Raw genomic sequence first — 18,578 nt, forward strand, 5'->3', positions numbered from 1 at the left:
ATGTATTAATTGGACAAGAGGCCACATGTTGTATGGATTCACCAAAATTATGGAGCATGTATTTTGATGGAGCAAGCTCAAAGGAGGGATTAGGAATAGGAATAGTTTAGGTCTCCCTAGAAAAAAATACATTTAGGTATTCCTTTTCTCTTAATTTTGCATGTACCAATAATGTTGAGGAATATGAGGCCTTATTGTTAGGATTAAAGGTTGCAGCAAGCCATGGAATCAAGAAAATACATGTCATAGGTGATTCTGAGTTGATTATTTCCTAGGTTAGAGGAGTGTATTTTTCAAAAAATAAAAGATTGAAACAATATAGGAATGTTGTTTGGGATATGATTGAGTCATTTGATGCTTTTGGAATAATATGGAAGGATAGAAGTAATAATAAAATGGCTGATTTATTGGCAAATGTAGCCATAAAGCTTGATGCCATATCATTTACTAGTGTATCTACTATGGAAGTGCAGAATAGGCCATCAATCCCAGATAATGTACATAGTTGGAAAGATTTTGAGGATGAGAAAGATATTTTAAATTTTCTCCTTAATGAGGATAAATATTATGTAGAAGAGCTTGATTGTAGTGCTTGGGTAGAAATAGTAGATGGAAAAGATAAGATTTTTGGCCAACAAATCTTATAGCTAAAGACCAACAAGGTACCCAATGGATTGGTTATATTGGAGAGTACTTTTGATAATTAGGACTAAGTGTATTCAGATGCAAAAGACAAGAAACCATAGGAATTAGAAGGAATTAATTTGGGCACAACTAATTCCCCAAAGAAAGTATATACTAGTAATTCCTTATCTTGTGATATTGCTATCAAGATTTAATTGTGTGATGTTTGAGTCAATATCATTGACCCATGTTTGATGAGTAGTGATTCAACATGAATCCATCTCTTTTCAGAATAAGTGGAACACTTAGGACTCATTATATCTAGGTGATGCTCATAGGGGTGAAGCATTGGGACTTCCCAGGAGGTCACCCATCCTAGTATTACTCCAACCTGAGTGCACTTAACTATAGAGTTTCCTACATAGTTAAACCCAAAAATTGCAACCCCATTTGCAAAACCTTCACCAACTATTGTTCCTTATGAACTATTCATTAGAAAGCCCCTTAAGCTCATCAATTGATAAGTAGGAGATAATTTCCATAGCAAGTCAAATTGTGATATTGCTATCAGGATTTAACTGTGTGATGTTTGAGTCAAACTCATTGAACCATGTTTCATTAGTAGTCATTCACTATGAATCCATCTCTCATGATAATAAATGGAAAACTTAGCACTCATTGGAGAATAAATGAGTCAAAGAGTTTGAATCAAACATCATACAGTTAAATCCTCATAGCCATATCACAATTTAACTTGCTATGGAAATTATTTCATTCTTATCAATTGATGAGTTTAAGGGGCTTTCTAATGAATTTTTTGTAAGGCACAACACTTGGAGAAGGTTTTGAAAATGGGGTTGCAAGCTTTGGGTTTAACCATGGAGAAAAATCTGTAGTTAAGCACACTCAAGCTGGAATAGTACTAGGATGGGTGACCTCTTGGGAAGTCTTGGTGCTACACCCCTATGAGCATCACCTAGATCTAATGAGTGCTAAGTGTTCCATTTATTCTCATGAGAGATGGATTCATGTTGAATCACTACTCATGAAACATGGGTCAATGAGTTTGACTCAAACATCACACAGTTAAATCCGGATAGCAATATCACAATTTGACTTGTTGTGGAAATTATCTCCTACTTATGAAATGATGAGATTAAGGGGCTTTCTAATAAATGGTTCATAAGGCACAACACTTGGTGAAGGTTTTGAAAATAGGGTTGCAAGCTTTGGGTTTAACTATGGAGGAAACTTTGTAGTTAAGCAAGCTTAGGCTAGAGTAGTACTGGGATGGGTGACCTCCAAAAAAGTCTTGGTGCTTCACCCCTATGCACATCACCTAGATCCAATGAGTGGTAAGTGTTCCATGTATTCTCATGGGAGATGGATTCATGTTGAATCAATACTCATGAAACATGGGTCAATGAGTTTGACTCAAACATCACATAGTTAAATCCAGATAGCAATATCACAATTTGACTTGCTGTGGAAATTATCTCCTACTTATCAAGTCCTTATCTCATAAGATTAGGAAATAATTGATAGATTTGTTGAGAATATTTTGACATGTATTTATATGTTCTTATTCTGACCTTAAGGCTTATAAAGAAGATTTATTCCAGCATGTAATACCTCTCAAGGAAGGTCTAAAATATTTTAGATAGAAGTAGAGACTAGTGAATCCCACTCTACCTCCTAAGATGCAAGAAGAATTATTGAAACTTAGAGATGGAGGGATAATTAAGCTAGCTAGGCATTCTTCATAGGTGTCTAACTTGGTACCTATCAGTAAAAAGAATGGTGACATTAGGCTTTGTGTTGACTTTTTAAATTTAAACATTGCATCTTTAAACGACAATTATGAATTGCCTAATATGGAGGCTATGTTACAAAAAGTGACTAGTTTAGACTTAATGTCTATGATGGATGGTTTTTCAGGATACAACTAGGCCCTTGTTGATGAAAAAGAACAATTCAAGATAGCTTTTACTACTCCTTAGGGAACTTACATAAATGTGAGAATGCCTTTTGGTCTCATAAATGTAGGAGCAACTTTTCATAGGGCTAAGGATGTAGCTTTCAACGAATATATTAACAAATTCATGGTGGTATATCAAGATGACTTGATTGCATATTCAAGGAAAGATGAAGACCATTGTAAGCATCTGGAAAATATTTTTATTAAAGCTTTCGAATATGGTGTGTCTTTGAACCCTAGAAAATGTACTTTTGGAGTCACAAAAGGGAAGCTTCTTGGACATATAGTTTCAAAAGATGGGGTAAAGATTGATACTAAAAGAGTGGAAGAAATTTATAAAGTGTCAAGGCCAAAATGTTTCAAAGGTATTCAATCTTTTTTTGGGTAGGTTAATTTCTTGGGGAGATTTGAGACTAACTTTACTAAAGTTAGCAAGCCAATTTCATAAATGCTCAAAAAAGGAGCTACAATTAGTTGGTAAGGTGAGACTAATGTTGCATTCCAAGAAATAAAAAATGCTATTAAGAATGGTCTAGTCCTTAGGACCCCTAATTATGAAAAGCTTATGCATATTTTCTCTTTTGTATCTTTTCATAATATTGCAGTAGTTTTACTTTAGAAAAATGAAGATGGATATGAATAACCCATAGCATTTTTTAGTAAGTCTTTGCAACCTAAAAAAATTTAGTATGAAATAAATTGGAAGCAGACATATTCCCTAGTCAAAGCTATTTAGGCCTTTATGTGTTATCTAGTAGGTTCTATTGTTATTGTTTTTGTGCCTAATGCAGCAGTAAGGACATTTTCTCTCAACATGAAGTATCCAGTAGTAGGTTTAGATGGATCAATAGAATCCAATAATTTAATATAGACATCTAGATTACCAAGTTACCAAAAGGTCAAGGATTAGCTAAGCTCATGGCATAGACCAATTTAGATGCTAATTAGATAAATATTGAAGATTAGAACCTTAGCTTTGGTACATGTGATATGGATCAATGTGATTGGTACAAAGATGTGATATATCATTTGAAACATATGCAATTGCCACCTCATCTAGTAGATAATGAAAAGAGAACTCTAAAATTGCATGCAATCAAATATATTATTGTAAGTGGAGATTTATGGTGGAGGAACTTTGAAGATGTATTGTTGAAGTGCATTGATCAATAGAAATCAGAGAAAATACTAAATGATATGCATTTTGGAGTATGCGGTGGGCATTATATGGAAAATAATACTACCCATGAGATTATGAGAGTGGGACTTTGGTGGTCTCACTTGTTTAAAGATGCTCAAATCCTAGTTAGAAAATGTGACTCTTGCCAGAGGTTTGTAGGCAAATTAAAGTTTTCTAGAAATGCACCTTTGAAATCAATTGAAGTCCAAGAAACCTTTCAACAATGGGGAATGGATTTTATAGGTTAAATTTCACCTAGTTCTAGTAGTGGTTTCTCTTGGATACTAGTTGCAACTGGTTATTTCACAAAGTGGATAGAGACAATCCTTGATAGGAATTCTACTAGTGAAGTGGTAAACAACTTCCTATTGAATAATATCATCACAAGGTTTGGATGCCCTAAAAGAATAGTAACTAATAATGCTATGTGCTTCAGGTCTAAGGAATTCATCAATTTCTATGATAAATATGGCATTGCTAGATCAATTCCATCACCTTATCATCCACAAGGGAATGAACAAGCAAAATCTAAAAATAAGGTTTTGTTAAAGGTCATAAAGAGGACCTTGGATGATAAAAAAGGCTTGGGATTCAAAATTGAAATTAACTATTTGGGCTAATAGAGTGACAGTAAAAAAGGCAGTAGGTGTATCACCTTTTGACCTTGATTATGGAATTCAGGCTAGAATGCCTTAGAACAATCTGATGGGTTTGTATAACTATATTAAGATATATGATCATGATATTATTGATGATATGAATGAAAGGATAGATGAATTAGTTGGATTAGCTAAAAGAAGAAAAGAAGCCTCAACAAGGAATATGAAATTACAATTGCAAATAAAATATTTATATGCCAAAAAGGCAATGATTACAAGATTTCAATCAAATGATCTCGTCTTAATGTGGAATGCAAGGTTAGAAGATAAAAGTAAACATGGTAAGTTTGATCCCATCTGGCTTGTTCCTTATTTGGTTGATTTAGCTTGGGGTGAAGATTCATATTTCATTAGGGAATTATGAGGAAACCTTCTGGAATTGCTAGTTCATGGATAATTCTTGAAGAAATATTTTTATTGAAGGTATTTATCTTCCATGAATAGTATTTAGGTTCTATATTTGTGTACATTTTTGTAATTACTTGTACATATGTGTATAACCCTTGTATATATGTACATTTTTTTGTATAGTCTAAGAAGGTTGCCTTAGGTTGTCATGTATGTGGTCTACTTAACCTATAGATTCTAAATTCTTACATGGATACAAGTTATCCATCATCCCTAGACAAAGCCACTGATAGATCTTATTTTCACTAAGCATAATTTTCAAATTTTATCGTAAAAATACTAAATGTTGTGTTTTTTAGGATTGTATATTTCTTATTTTCATCTAAATAGGAAGCTCTAGCATGTTTTACCATCGTCTGATTTTCTCATTATTGTTCCAAGAGTAAAGTTTAGTGCCCTATATTTTTAAATTTATCCCACATTGCAAAATTTTAATAAAACTTGAGCTTAGGTCCCTACCCTAGGTTTTATAATTGAGAGGGATTTCATTTTGTGGTTTACATCCTCTTCTACAATATTATGATTAAAGGGTTAGCAGAGCATCATGATGAAGAATTTTCAATGTCGTGATTCTAAGATAAAGTGTTGTATCATAGTATCATGGATGAGAAAGATAGTCTTCCTGATCTTATGATTTCCTTTATATCATATGATTGTGTGGTAGTTTTACTAGTTTACTTTTTTCCAATCTCTGATATTACAACAAGAGAGGTCATTGTAGCACCAAAAACAATGAAATAGGGCACTACAATATTATGAAGTAGTAGATATCTTAAGATTGTAAGGAAAATATTTGGTTTCTATGATGATATGGGATACTTATGATCATAAGATCATAAGGAGATTAAAGAAAAGTAAAGGTAATGATGTTCTATTAGAGAGGTGTCCATTTTATAATTGGCTAGACTGTGCTATGAATAATAGATGTATGCTTAGCTGGAGCAGTGGGACCATAAAATATTTTCAAATGAGTTTTTTATTAGCATTTGGCAATCTTTGATTTTCCAACATATAGTTCATCATAAGATCTTATGGTGATAAATGATGTATTTTGATGCTATGAGTAAGCTATATTAATAATATCAAAAATGAAAATTGCACAGTGTACAATGCTATGGTAGAAAGAGTTAACAATTTATCAGAGTATCATAGAGGTTTCAAAGGTAATCAAAGATGTTATGAGATTAAAAAAAAAAATGACCGTAATCAAAAGATCGTATGGTGAAAAAGGTTAAGATAAGATGCTATGAAGTTTTTTTCATAAGATCATAAAGAAATAAAAGGTCAGTGCCAATGCCACAACAACAAAGGAATTGTAATATTATAGAAGGCTTTTGCTATGGTTTTTGACTAGTCAACAAGGTTTTTTTAAAGGGTTTCATAACATCAAAAGATTGTTTCTTCAAAAGTAAGATAATACAAGAGATCTTTTTGTTAGTCATGATTGTAGCATCATAGACCCTATTTTGAAATTAAAGTGTTAAGTCACTTTTTTGAGCTAGAAATGACAATAATCTTCTTAATCAATAAGATTTAAGCACAATACAAAAAGTGCATTTCTAGATAGTAATGGTGACACCTTCCTCAGTTGAGAGAATGAATTGATATTGTGTTTCAAGCATGTTAAAATAAATGCAAAGTGAACGTTAATTTGCATATCTTAAGTTGTAAATATTTTCTTACTTCACAATTACAATCCACCATTTGTAGAGAGAGAGAATTTTAGTAGTTTAAAAGTTTCCAGTGCAATATAGATTATTATTTTTAGAGCTTTGAGAATAGAATCCCAATTTGCATATCCTCTTTACTAGCATAATTTAAAGATGTTTGACAAAGAAGTGGAAGAAATTGAAGCATTAGACATGGGAGCTATAGTGCCTTCAACCTCTAAGGGTGGAAAAACAAGATAGAAGAAACCAAATAAGTTTACTGAATAATGGATGAAACTTTTCTCTGGTTCTTCTAATGCCAATGCTACAAATGATTAAGGCTTTATCAATCCATTTGTCCTTTACAAAAATGATGTATGCCCTGGTGTTACTAGTTTAGAGCTTTTCAATTAATTCTATTATAACAAGGAGAAGAAAATTCTTGTGTGTAACTCATGAAAGAAGAATTTAGCCAAGTTAATTTTTCTAGAAGTCTTTGTAGATGTAGATTTGATGAAAGATATTTTTTATTGCTACAACATAGCCACTAAATCCTTTCATAGGAAAGATGGAAACATCCTCTGCACTCTTGATTGAGAATCATTTATTGACACTTTTGGATTGGATGGAGCTGTAGACTTAAAGGATTTTCAAAGAAAATTTGAGGCAAATACCAAGGCTTATATTGGGAAATCTATGCTACAAAATATTCCCATGGATTTAAAAAAAAGTGGGTGATTTCCTAAGAAGGTAGGAAAAATGATGCCATTGGACAAGTTTAAAAATTATTTTGTGGAAATAATTTATGGTGTCCATAAGGTGGTTGGAAAGGATGGGAATGATATGGCTTATGAAGTTGAATTCATAATTGCTGGAAATCTATAAGACTCTTACCATGGTGGGGAGTATGATTACATCAATTACATTTTGGAGGTGATGAAAGAAAATATTGCCAGGGCTCAAAGTGGGGAACTAAAGGATTTCACTTTCCATTATTATTCACTATTGATTCACTTGATACTCTACAAGAATGTAGGATATATAAGATATGACTTTATTGATCACACTTCTTATGTAAATTGACACCTACTAGTGCAACTATGGACACATGTATGGAATATCAATTATCATTTTTCTAATTTTGTCTCATTTTTCAATAATTTTAGTGTTGTAATCATGAAGATGTTAGATCCAAGATACTTTAGGGCACTTAATATCTTAAAAGGCCTTTTGAGACCAGTGCTTCTTCCTAAGGGAAAAAGACTTGACCATAAATAGGGGGACATTTTCTTATTCCCAACCTTTTCTTTATTAAGAGTTTATGGTTGTCCTCAGCCACCCCATATACTACCAAAGTTTATCCCTCCTATATCAAGTATAATTGAATTTATTTGGCAATTATTTATGGTCAATAAGGAATTCTTAGGACCTTAAGTGCATAGGGGAACAATCTTATGTAGATATTATAGGGTTGGGGATTTTACAATTGGGAAAGAGGCCTTAGATCAGATCCATTCTTATCTTCATCACTATAATTTATCTACTAGTTGCTATAGAATGTATGATCCTAACAATTGGATGAAGATCACCCTCAAGGAGATGAGAAATTATGTTCTTCCTAGCACCAAGGAACTACCACATGAGGATGTCATTCCAAACATAGTGGCAGAGTGTGAGGTAGCTAGCAAGCTAGCAAAGCTACATGATGTTTTGAGGGTGGAGAGAGAAATGAAAAGAGTAGATCCCCAATTTATGAGATTTTACATGGATATCCCCTATCCATAGAGGATTAGGAAGATGGTCACTAACCATACTAAAATCATGGAAAAAATATGTGAAGGACCAATGGGAGAGGAAGATAGGGTATGCCATAACAGCCTTGAGCCTGATGTGACCCTAGAAGTAGAGAAAAATGATATCCTTGAAGCATCATGGGTTATGAAAGGAAATAAGAGATAGAAGACTGTGCATATTCAAACTAAGGTAAAATAGAGGACACTACAGACCTTATCTGGGAATAGTCAGTATTTTGTTGAGTTAAGGAAAAATTATCTCTAGAATATAATAAATGTGGCTGACAATACACTCACTAATATGGAGTTAGCAGTAGCAAGGCTAGATGATAGGATCATCCAAACCCAAAAGTTCCTTGAGGATGAAGAATTCATTAAATCCACTTAATTCAAGACATTTCTATACAAGATAAGATAGAGTGAGCTAGTATTAAATTTGAAACTAGGGGAATCTGATGAGCAGAAGCTGGAACTAGTAGAGAAGCTATAGGGCTATGATCCTAAAAGAAAAGTAGTGACTCTAGAGGATTCCAAGGATATTGCATAGAGGAATGGCATGCTACTAGTGCCTGGATGGGACTTGTAACAAGCATTTATGCTTGGTCAAATAAGGAGGTAGGAAAATGCTATTTCATATGAGGCATATGGTGTAGATGTATTGTAGAGAAGAATTGGTTTCAACATTGAAACTAAATCTCTAGTAGTTTGGATTATGGCTCCTTCTTCCAATAAGTGAAAATTAATGGATCTACAGAGCATTGAGCCAAGGTAACATGATTGTATGGACTCTACATGGCACCTCTGGTATGGAAATATCTAAGGCCATGAAACACTTTTCATTTATGAATGAAGCCAAGGTAGAGGTGATGGAGACTATATTGTAATAATCCATACATGGTTACATAGATGTGAGGAAACTCTATGAAAATGAGCTTAAGAGCAGCCATGTGTATAAGGAGAGAATTGTAGAGCTTGAGACCAAGGTTCAAGCACTTGAAAATGAAGTTGCATCACTCAAGGAGTAAATTGTTCAAGAAAAATAGGTCATTTCTATTGAATAGAGGGAAGAGCATGAAGATCAACAGTAGCCAGCTAGGGATACAACTAAGGCCTTGACACAAACAGAGGATTTGTGAGAAAAGGAGGCATCAGAACCTAGGAGGATGAGCATTGATGCTCAATCTACTCAGTAGGGAGGTGATATAAGGATAGTTGTCCTTAGGAATATGATGAACCATAGAATTAAAGTTTAGAAAAATGTGTCATAGTAGGCTCATAGTTTTTATGTAGCTCTACAAAGTGCTAAGTAATTTTCCAATGAGGCACTTTCATGACTATCATCCACATTTGGGGGACATACATTCAATTTTTGGAGAGGCTAATTGTACTAGTGGCTGAAAAGCAAGATTTGCCTAATAAAATAATCACAATAAAGGAATGCATAGAAATAGTAAAATAATTGATTGGTTTCTTCACTAGGAAATTAAAAATTATAAAATGAAAGTGAAAGGTTTTATCTCAAGGAGTACAACCCTGCATACCATCAATTTTGGATGCTGCTAGCAAAGTAATAGATTGGAAAGAGTGGTCTAGTTCTTTTGATAACATTTTTGAAGATACTTCTAATATTCCATATAATAAGTTAATCAATTCCCTATTTGGGGAAAAAATAGATTTGAATAAATTTATTGTTGAATCAAAAGTAGTCATGGATGCTAGGTGGACCAAAGCTACTCAAGATTTGCAAGAGATAAAAACTATAGAGTGGCCCAAAAAAAAGGAAATTTATGTTTGGGAAGTGGTAGTAGAGATCAAAGCTCTATTGATAGGAGGTAGTTGAGATATTTTTCATGAAGGATAGTGAAGGACAAAGAGAAGAAAAAATCAAGCTAGTGATATAAATGTTCACTTATAGCCTCAACTATTTATCTTTTTCTGATTGATCTTTTAGAAAAAATGTTTTATATACCTTTTTGTTCCCATCTTCCAAAGTATTTTTATCTATTAACATTTTGACATGTGTCCTCCTCTCATCTGTAGCTTATTGTAATCTTATTTATGGATTTCAAGGATGAAGAGTAGAGGTTGGTTGCCTGTAGAATTTTCTTACTATCACATATTATTTTGAAGTCCATTCAAGTGTTTTGTAGTTATATGAATGTGTCCAGTTAATACATACTTGAATACAAAAAAAAGGTCAACATTTGGTACCTATGGCTTGTCTTTGAGCTATATCATGAGTTTCTATTAGTAGTATAAAGATCTAAATAAGAAGGATTTTCCCTTAATTATCATTATCTTTGGGTTTTGTCTCCTTGTTCATGTACCCATAATCTTGGGACTAGATGAACAAGTTTCACTTAGTTTAATGCAATTTACACAGTTTTATATCTTCTATTGATTTCTACAAATTTAAAGAATTAGGTAATTACTTTTTGTAATGGATAATGTTTACGTTTTTTGAAAAGGATGAGAAGCAAAATGAAACTTAAAGTTGATTTTGACAATTTTAATCACAAGTTGATTAAAAAAGTCCAACTATTAAAGTATTCACTTATTACACTTTACTTAAGTTTACTTAGGTTAATGCATTATTTTATTATTTCTTGGATGAGACACTTAGGATTTTTTTTACTCTTATAAGTTGTCATGTTGACAACATTGGAGTAAGCAACTCTAATTCAACACATGGTGTCTACAACACTAGAGTTTGCATAATTAACTGAGTTATCTTGTTGACAACATAGTTATTTGCACTCTTATTTTATCACATGGTGTCTACAACATAATTTTTTGTGCTAAACCTTTGTAGGCTTATCCTCTCATCATTGCACTTACTCATGTGCCTAATGGAGGATAATCCACTTCTGGTGGACATGTGCTTGGTTGTAGGACTTATCAGTATGTTGATTCTTAGGCATTCTAGAATCATTCTCGAGGCCTTTATATTCAGGCACACCTAGTGTATATGTACATGACAGACATTGAATGACAATAAATCAATTTTGGAAATTGTTATTTTGATCATACCTTGTTGGTCTACTATTGTGCTTGTGCTTGTGTTCCTTGATCTTGAGTGATTTTTGTCTAAGAAAAATTCTTACATGGTATCAAAATTGAGGGAATTTTTCTTCACATAGTCCTTCAAGACCATCTTCTTGCTTTACCTCTCAAGGGATCTCAACCTAGATCTAGAGTATTGTAGTCATTGAGAGCATCTAGAGCCAAAGCAAACCTCACCACTACATTCAAAATGTTGATTCGATGAAATTTGACAACAAATTTGCTTACCCTAAGCCATAGTCAATTCTAAGGAAATTTTGTTTTGCAAACCAAAACCTAAAAGTTCGATTTGAAAATTTGATATGATCATTTCAAATCTCTAAATTTAATTTTTAAATCTGCATATTTTATTATTTCAGTCTCTGCAATTTCTCTGCATCATTTTTTGAATCTTCATATTTCTTCCAAAAAATTTTTGCCCATCAGGCCAGTAGGAGAGATTTTTCATAGGTGAAGATTGGAGCTTGTTGGTGCTAATCAGATATTGGCATCATATTAGAAGGTCAAAAACCCCCAAATTGACTTTTGTTTCATCAAAATTGGATATTTGAGGTGAAATCTAGAGTTAATTGATTTTTGGAGGCATGACAGTGGCAATTTAGGAAAAATAATAACATAGGTGATTTTAAAATAGTGATATCTCCCTCATATGGACTCTTTTTTTTGAGCAATTCTTTTAGTTTTGGGGTAGAATTTCATGATCTACACATTGGTGTAGGATGTTTGAGCTCTTTATTCCTAATTTTTTTTGTAAATCACAAATCTTGATTTTTGCAACTTCAAATGCTTAGTACGGGCTCATCTGGACTCCAAATCAAGTTCCATTCTTATAAAGTGCTTTATTTTTTGTCTACTTTCCAGATCTACAATCAGATTATAAGGTTGTGTGGATAGAAATATCACTTTTAGACTTAGGGCCTTTTTTGTATTGTATTACTTTGATTCCATTTCAAAATTATTTTACATCTAAGATATAGTGCTTAGTGACATATTTGAGTCTCAAAAGGTAGTTGCAAAAAACAAAATTAGAAGTCTACCTTATACTTTTTGATAAGTGGCCTATTGTACATGCACTACATATAAAGTACCCAAATCATACATTAGGGAGGGTTGATTTTTTTTGCATTTTGGGGGTTACATTGACTAGAACATCATGGATGAGGAAGATTTAATTACCTTGACAACAAAAAACTATAAGCAGAAGAGTCAATTGGTTCTCACTTATCTTAGTTAGCATAATGCATTGCCATATGCGAAAGGACTTTGATACAATGGTGACACTAGTTCCATCTTTTTCCATGCCCTCTTTCTATATATGGATATGTAGGTTATGGATTCACTTGATGACATGAAGTCAACTAATTTATATGATATTTGGATCTATCTTTGCAAGATGTATGAAGATCCACACATTCCTCCATTCCCAAAAAATCTTTTACCTCCAACTATAGCTACATCCTCTCCAGATGAGATCACACCTCTTAATGCTCCCATTGCTACTACTGATATAGTTTTAGGCATAGATGCTTTTGATTTAGTTAAGTAGGAAACACTATGTCTTCCTACTTCAGGTTCATGGGATGACTTCCTTCCAGACATTATAAAGATGTTCGTGGAGTCTCACATTGAAGATGTGGGAGACATCATTGATGATATTAGTCATCTCTTTGTTGAGGTAAATACTCCATACATTGCCATAGTGATAGGTTCATGTACTTTAGCATAGTAGGGTACACCTTGTCTTTCAGTTCTAGCATCAGTCAACGACTTCTTGACAGACATTTCAGATTTGTTCATGGAGTCACACATAGTAGATTTGGGAGCAGGGTAAACTTTAAGAAAGCCGCTTCCAAATAAAGAAATAAATTATTGGCGAATCTCTCATTATTTAAAAAAAAACAAAATTATTTCTATTGACGAATCTCTCAATTTTTTATTCTAAATATGATTAATATTGGCGATTATTTTTTAATCATAAATTTTTTTGTATAAAATAATTATGAATCTCAATAATAATAGGAAGTTCATTAATCACCATAGAATATTACAAATCAAAATTGAACATTTTTTTACTTTGTGGAATATTATGAGAATCATTACATATACTTTAAATAAATAGTGAAAAATAAATATTGGTGATATATGCCTAAAGTAACTAATAATTATGATAATTATTGGTCAGCTCAATTTAATTTCTCCAATAATATATTATATTTAGGTAACTCAAATCTATTCATGTAACAAATATTGTGGCAAATATTTGAGTTTAAATTTTTGAATAAAATAAATTATTGAGCGATTTTAAATATTCTATAACCAAATTTTATAAAACTACGACGATTTAGGTTGTATCAAATCTTAAATTATTAGCCAAATTACTAGCCAAAAAATTCTAAAATTAGCCAATTTACAAATATTAGCCACTAAATTATACCCTATTTGGGAGACATCTTTGATGATCTACATCTTGTCTTTGATGAAGTAGAATCTTCTTCAGATGTCACAAGGGCTCACTTTGACCCTCCTATCCATTCTTTGCATGATCAGTCTTCACAAGTTGATATTATTGTGGATCCTTATGTATAGTAGTTGTAGAAAGTCTCTTTATCATTTAAGGAGATAGTTTTCTCTTTGGGAAATGTTCTACATCCATCCTTGCTAGATCTACACTTCTTGTTTTTATCAATATTAGAAGGGGTGACTATTAGCATCGACACAGGGATGGTTAAGTAGGTTTTAGAGGAACCATTCCTCTTGAAGATTCTTTCTTCACATAGGAGAAGCATCTCACTTGTACCTTTGCCATTGTTTCTTCCAAAGGGGAGGAACATTATTCAATAGTTATGGATCAGCTTTTACATTGGAGCAACTCTCACTGATTGATGCTCTACATTTAGACAGGGGGGACTACCTTGTCTCATTCTTCTTCTCTTTTATGGGGGGCTTTTTCCTCTTATGGGGTTTTGTCCTTCTACTTGTCTTTTGTGTATACTTGATGTATGTCATAATGGGGGGGGGGGGGGGGGGTGGTCTTGATTACTCCATCGATCCATGCATCTTATTTTTCCATCTCTCTTTTTGGAGGAGGGTTTTTCCCATGAGGTTTTCCCTCTTTCTCTAGTTTATGAGAGATTTAATTGTGTTATGTACATGGGTACCTAACATGGCCTAGTAGTTGGGACTGTTGAGATAATGGGTGTTGCACACATTGCATAATATTGTTATTTTATTATTTTATTTTATTATGTAATGTTGTACCTAGATGGACATGCAACATGTAAAGATTCCCATGGAATATTCTTGATGAGTTGTATTGTAACATTGTGATAATATTTGATGTAATTATTTAATATTGGGGAAAAGAATTAAATGCCCAATATTAAATGTGGGGTCAGTTGGTTAGGTAGCACATGGTTTTAGCACATGGTTTATGTAATACCACTTAGTGGTTTTGTGGGACTTGCTACTATATAAGCAGCCACAAGTGTAGTTGTTGTGAGAGAGAGAGAGTGACAAGGAGAAGACAAAAGGCAAGAGTCGAGCGGGACAAGGCTTGACAGGTTAGCCAAGGGAGCATTTGTGAAGGCTGAAAGCATGGCATGGGATGTGTGGATTCATGCTTGTTCACATAGTTTGCTCGGTTGTGGCTATGGCCATGAAGGCTTCCATGGTTGTATGGCAATGATATTTTTTTGCTGAATAATACATGAAGATGGATGCTTTTGGAGGCTGGTTTTTTCCCTCAATGAGGGTTTCCCAGGGTATATCTTGTGTCACAATTTTGTGGGTATGTTTTCTATTCTCTTGCATGTGGATTTTAATTTCGTGATTATTTCAAATTTATTATGGGTTATGTGGAAACGGTTATATTATTTGTTGCCAAGTTTCCTTACAAGTGGTATTAGAGCTATGGTTTTATTATTATAACCCTAGATTGAATCCATGGGAATGCATGAGAGGATAAAAGAAAAGGGCAAGATATATGAATGATTTATTGCAGATCTGAGGGTTTTTGGATTTGCTGTTATGATGGGATGTTAAAAGATTTGGGCATGTGAAATTTTTGGACAAAAAGTTTTTTTTCGGATGTTTAATTTAAATGAGGGTTTTGGGGGGTAGCATATAGAAATGACCTCCTACGTAAAAACAGACCTCACCATTGGATCCGGGTTGACATTTCCATAAAATTTGATATATAATATGCCCTAGTTTGGCCATGTTAAGAGGAAATAAAAGAGTTTTTTGGTTTTAGCTCATGATGGCCGTCAAATTTAATCCCGTCGGAATTCTCGTCACTGAAAAAAATAAAAAATGAAAAATCGTACTGAAAGTGGTAAAAAGACTGTCTTAGTAAAATGGCCATAACTTTCTCTCAGAATATCAGATTTCAGAGTTCTTATAGGCGTTGGAAAGCTAATTCAGAGCACTACAACATGGTGTAGGTTTGGTTCTGTGATTTTGAAAAAAATTTAGGTTTTAAGAGCCCTAAAGTCAGATGTTGTTTATTTTGAGCACGGATTAGGGCATAACTTGGGCATACGGAGTCGGATTTTGGACTTCGAGTAGTCAACGGAAAGCTCTTGGAGAGCTCTACACATTGGTTTAGATTTGGTGCAGGTTTGGCATGATTTATTTGTTGATATATTTATCTAAACAGTTTATAGATATATTTTGACTATGGTAACATTGTGAGTTTATGGCATTGGAAATTTAAGATTTGATGTCATTGTATACTAAGTTCATATTTCTGATTGGTCTCATGATGATATGGTTATCAGTGTTTGGTTTGGATATGCATGATGACTTGTTGGATCTACAAGTTGTGCAGTGTTGTAAGCGGTCTATACTTACAGGTTGCATTTATGGCTTGGTTATGGGTTGTCTTTGCCCATTGATCTTTCATTATTGATGCATATTTAGATTGGTGGCTTGGATTTGGGTTGTCTATGCCCTAAGTCACATGATTTGCTGATTTTATTCTTCATGTAGAAGGGATGAGATGTTGTTACCAGGTACAGTCATGGTGGAGGATTGTGGTTGACTATTTTATGTTGACAGGTTGGACATATTGAGAGTTAGATGCTCAGTTCATGGATTTGATCATGGTGCCATGGATTTTGGCATGACATGATTGGTTATACAGGTACATCCTTGATGTTCATTAGCTTGGATTTTTTGATTCAGTTATGGTGGTATATCTTCTTGGTTGAGGATCATGGTTTTATTTGGTTTCTTTTGAGGAGCTCATGATGTGCACTTTGAGTTCTTTGATAGTTTGACGCCTTGGTTGATTCTCATGGTTAGAAGATGGGTTTTTCATCATTATGTCATGGATAGCTTGGATACACGATTTAGTGGGAGCTTGTGACAGTGATGGGGTGACAGTGCAGGATTAGTTCCTGATTTGGTTTATATCTTCTTGGTTTGGAGAGGATGGATTTTATGATGCCATAGGTGACTTGGTACCACGGTTGAGTGGGAGTTGTTGGCATTGATATATTTATTGAGTGTTTGCAGATGTTGGAGGTTTGTCTTAGATCCTGTTGCTGCAGAAGCGTCTTTGACATTTGCATGGTGCACTTGGTTATCTTCATGGTGTGTGAAGATGGTTAGATCTTGAGGACTCATGGAGTTCTTGGTTATCTTCATGGTGTGTGGAGATGGTTCTTCCTGGTATGTGGAGATGGTTTTCTTCATGGTGTGTGGAGATGGTTGCATCTTGAGGACTCACATAGTTCTCGGTAAAGGTGTGGTTTATGTTTTTATTTGGCATGTTATCCTTGGTATGAGGATGGTTTCATTATTATGTCATGGTATACTCTTGATACGCATTTAGAGTTGTGACATGTTATGGTGTGTTCATATGGAGCATGTTATCTCTTTGGTTGAGATGGTTAGATCATGTTGTCATGTTTATGTTCCTGAGGCCATGGTTGGAACTTTGACATTGATCTTGGTTTAGTTTCTTGGTATTGAGTACACTGATCATAAGCTGGATACTTCATGTTATTGCTATGTTGCATTTGGAGTTGGCATCGATTGATTGGTTACAGGTGCTCATGGATACTTAGAGACGGTGGTGATGTTGATTTCTCTTGGATTAGAGAAGTATTTGTTGGGATGGTTGATGGTTTCAACAGGAAGTCCGAGGGGCAGTCACCTGATATGGATTTGAGAGGAGATTGTTCTTAGATGAGTCTTGGTTGGAGACTTGGGTATCTTGATGAGCATTCTCATTCCCCACTCTTGGTCTACTCGGCGGTTTGCTACTTGAGAGGTATAGCCCATTATTTTCTCTCAGTTGCATTATATTTATACTTATCTTTCATGGATATGGATCTTGAGCTATGGTACATGAGTTAGTTCTGGAGGGTTCATTTGAGAGATGGTTAAGCATTGGTTATCTCCATGTGCATATGTTGTTATGCTGGTTGAGTTTATGAGATGGTTTTAAATTGGGCATTTTTCTTGGATTAGGAATGGTTATTCCTTAATTTAGGAATGGTTTATGAGTTTGATCTTCTTGTAAGAGGCTTACATCCATGATGAGTTATATGGTATGGTTTTGGGTGTTTTTGAGGCTTCTTGTTGGGGTTTAATGGAGGAGATCATACTTACACAGTTTACATCTAGAGGTGTGTGTAGAAGGACATGATACAGGTTATGATTTGCATGGTTTCTCTGGTCTTGGTTATCTTCCTGGATGTTCAATTTTGCCTACATTGGATTTGAGATTGGTTGGAGATTGTGATCACTGGTTTGTGCTCATGTATGTCATGTGAGAGATGACATGGTTATTTCTTTCTCTTTCCTCTGTTGGTTGTGGTGAACTTGGGAGAGCATTGGAGACTTGTTATGAGAGTTGTTCTTACAGGATATTGGATTATGCATTGTGGATGTCCTTGATACTACATGGATTCACTTCTTTGAGATGTGTTGAGTGGATTGGTTATAGATTTGACATTATCTTTTGCAGTGGGAGCTTCTTGGTATATATGTGGCAGGTATTGCTCTTGAGGCTTGTGATTGTAGGTTGCAGATTGGATATGTCGGTGAGATAAGATTCACTTGTTATACCTTTGAGGTATGGATAGTTGGATGGGTGGCACTTTGCTGTGGGTGCTATTTCAGCTATGGATATTTTGACAACTACGGATACATGTGATTACCTTTGGATCAGGTTTTTGTGCTTGGAATTTCAGTTGGTACAAGATTTTATGATCT

The sequence above is a fragment of the Cupressus sempervirens genome, chromosome 5 (genome assembly GCF_028749045.1).
Source record: "Cupressus sempervirens isolate cs-2001-9-10 chromosome 5, ASM2874904v1, whole genome shotgun sequence".
Taxonomy (NCBI): Eukaryota; Viridiplantae; Streptophyta; class Pinopsida; order Cupressales; family Cupressaceae; genus Cupressus; species Cupressus sempervirens.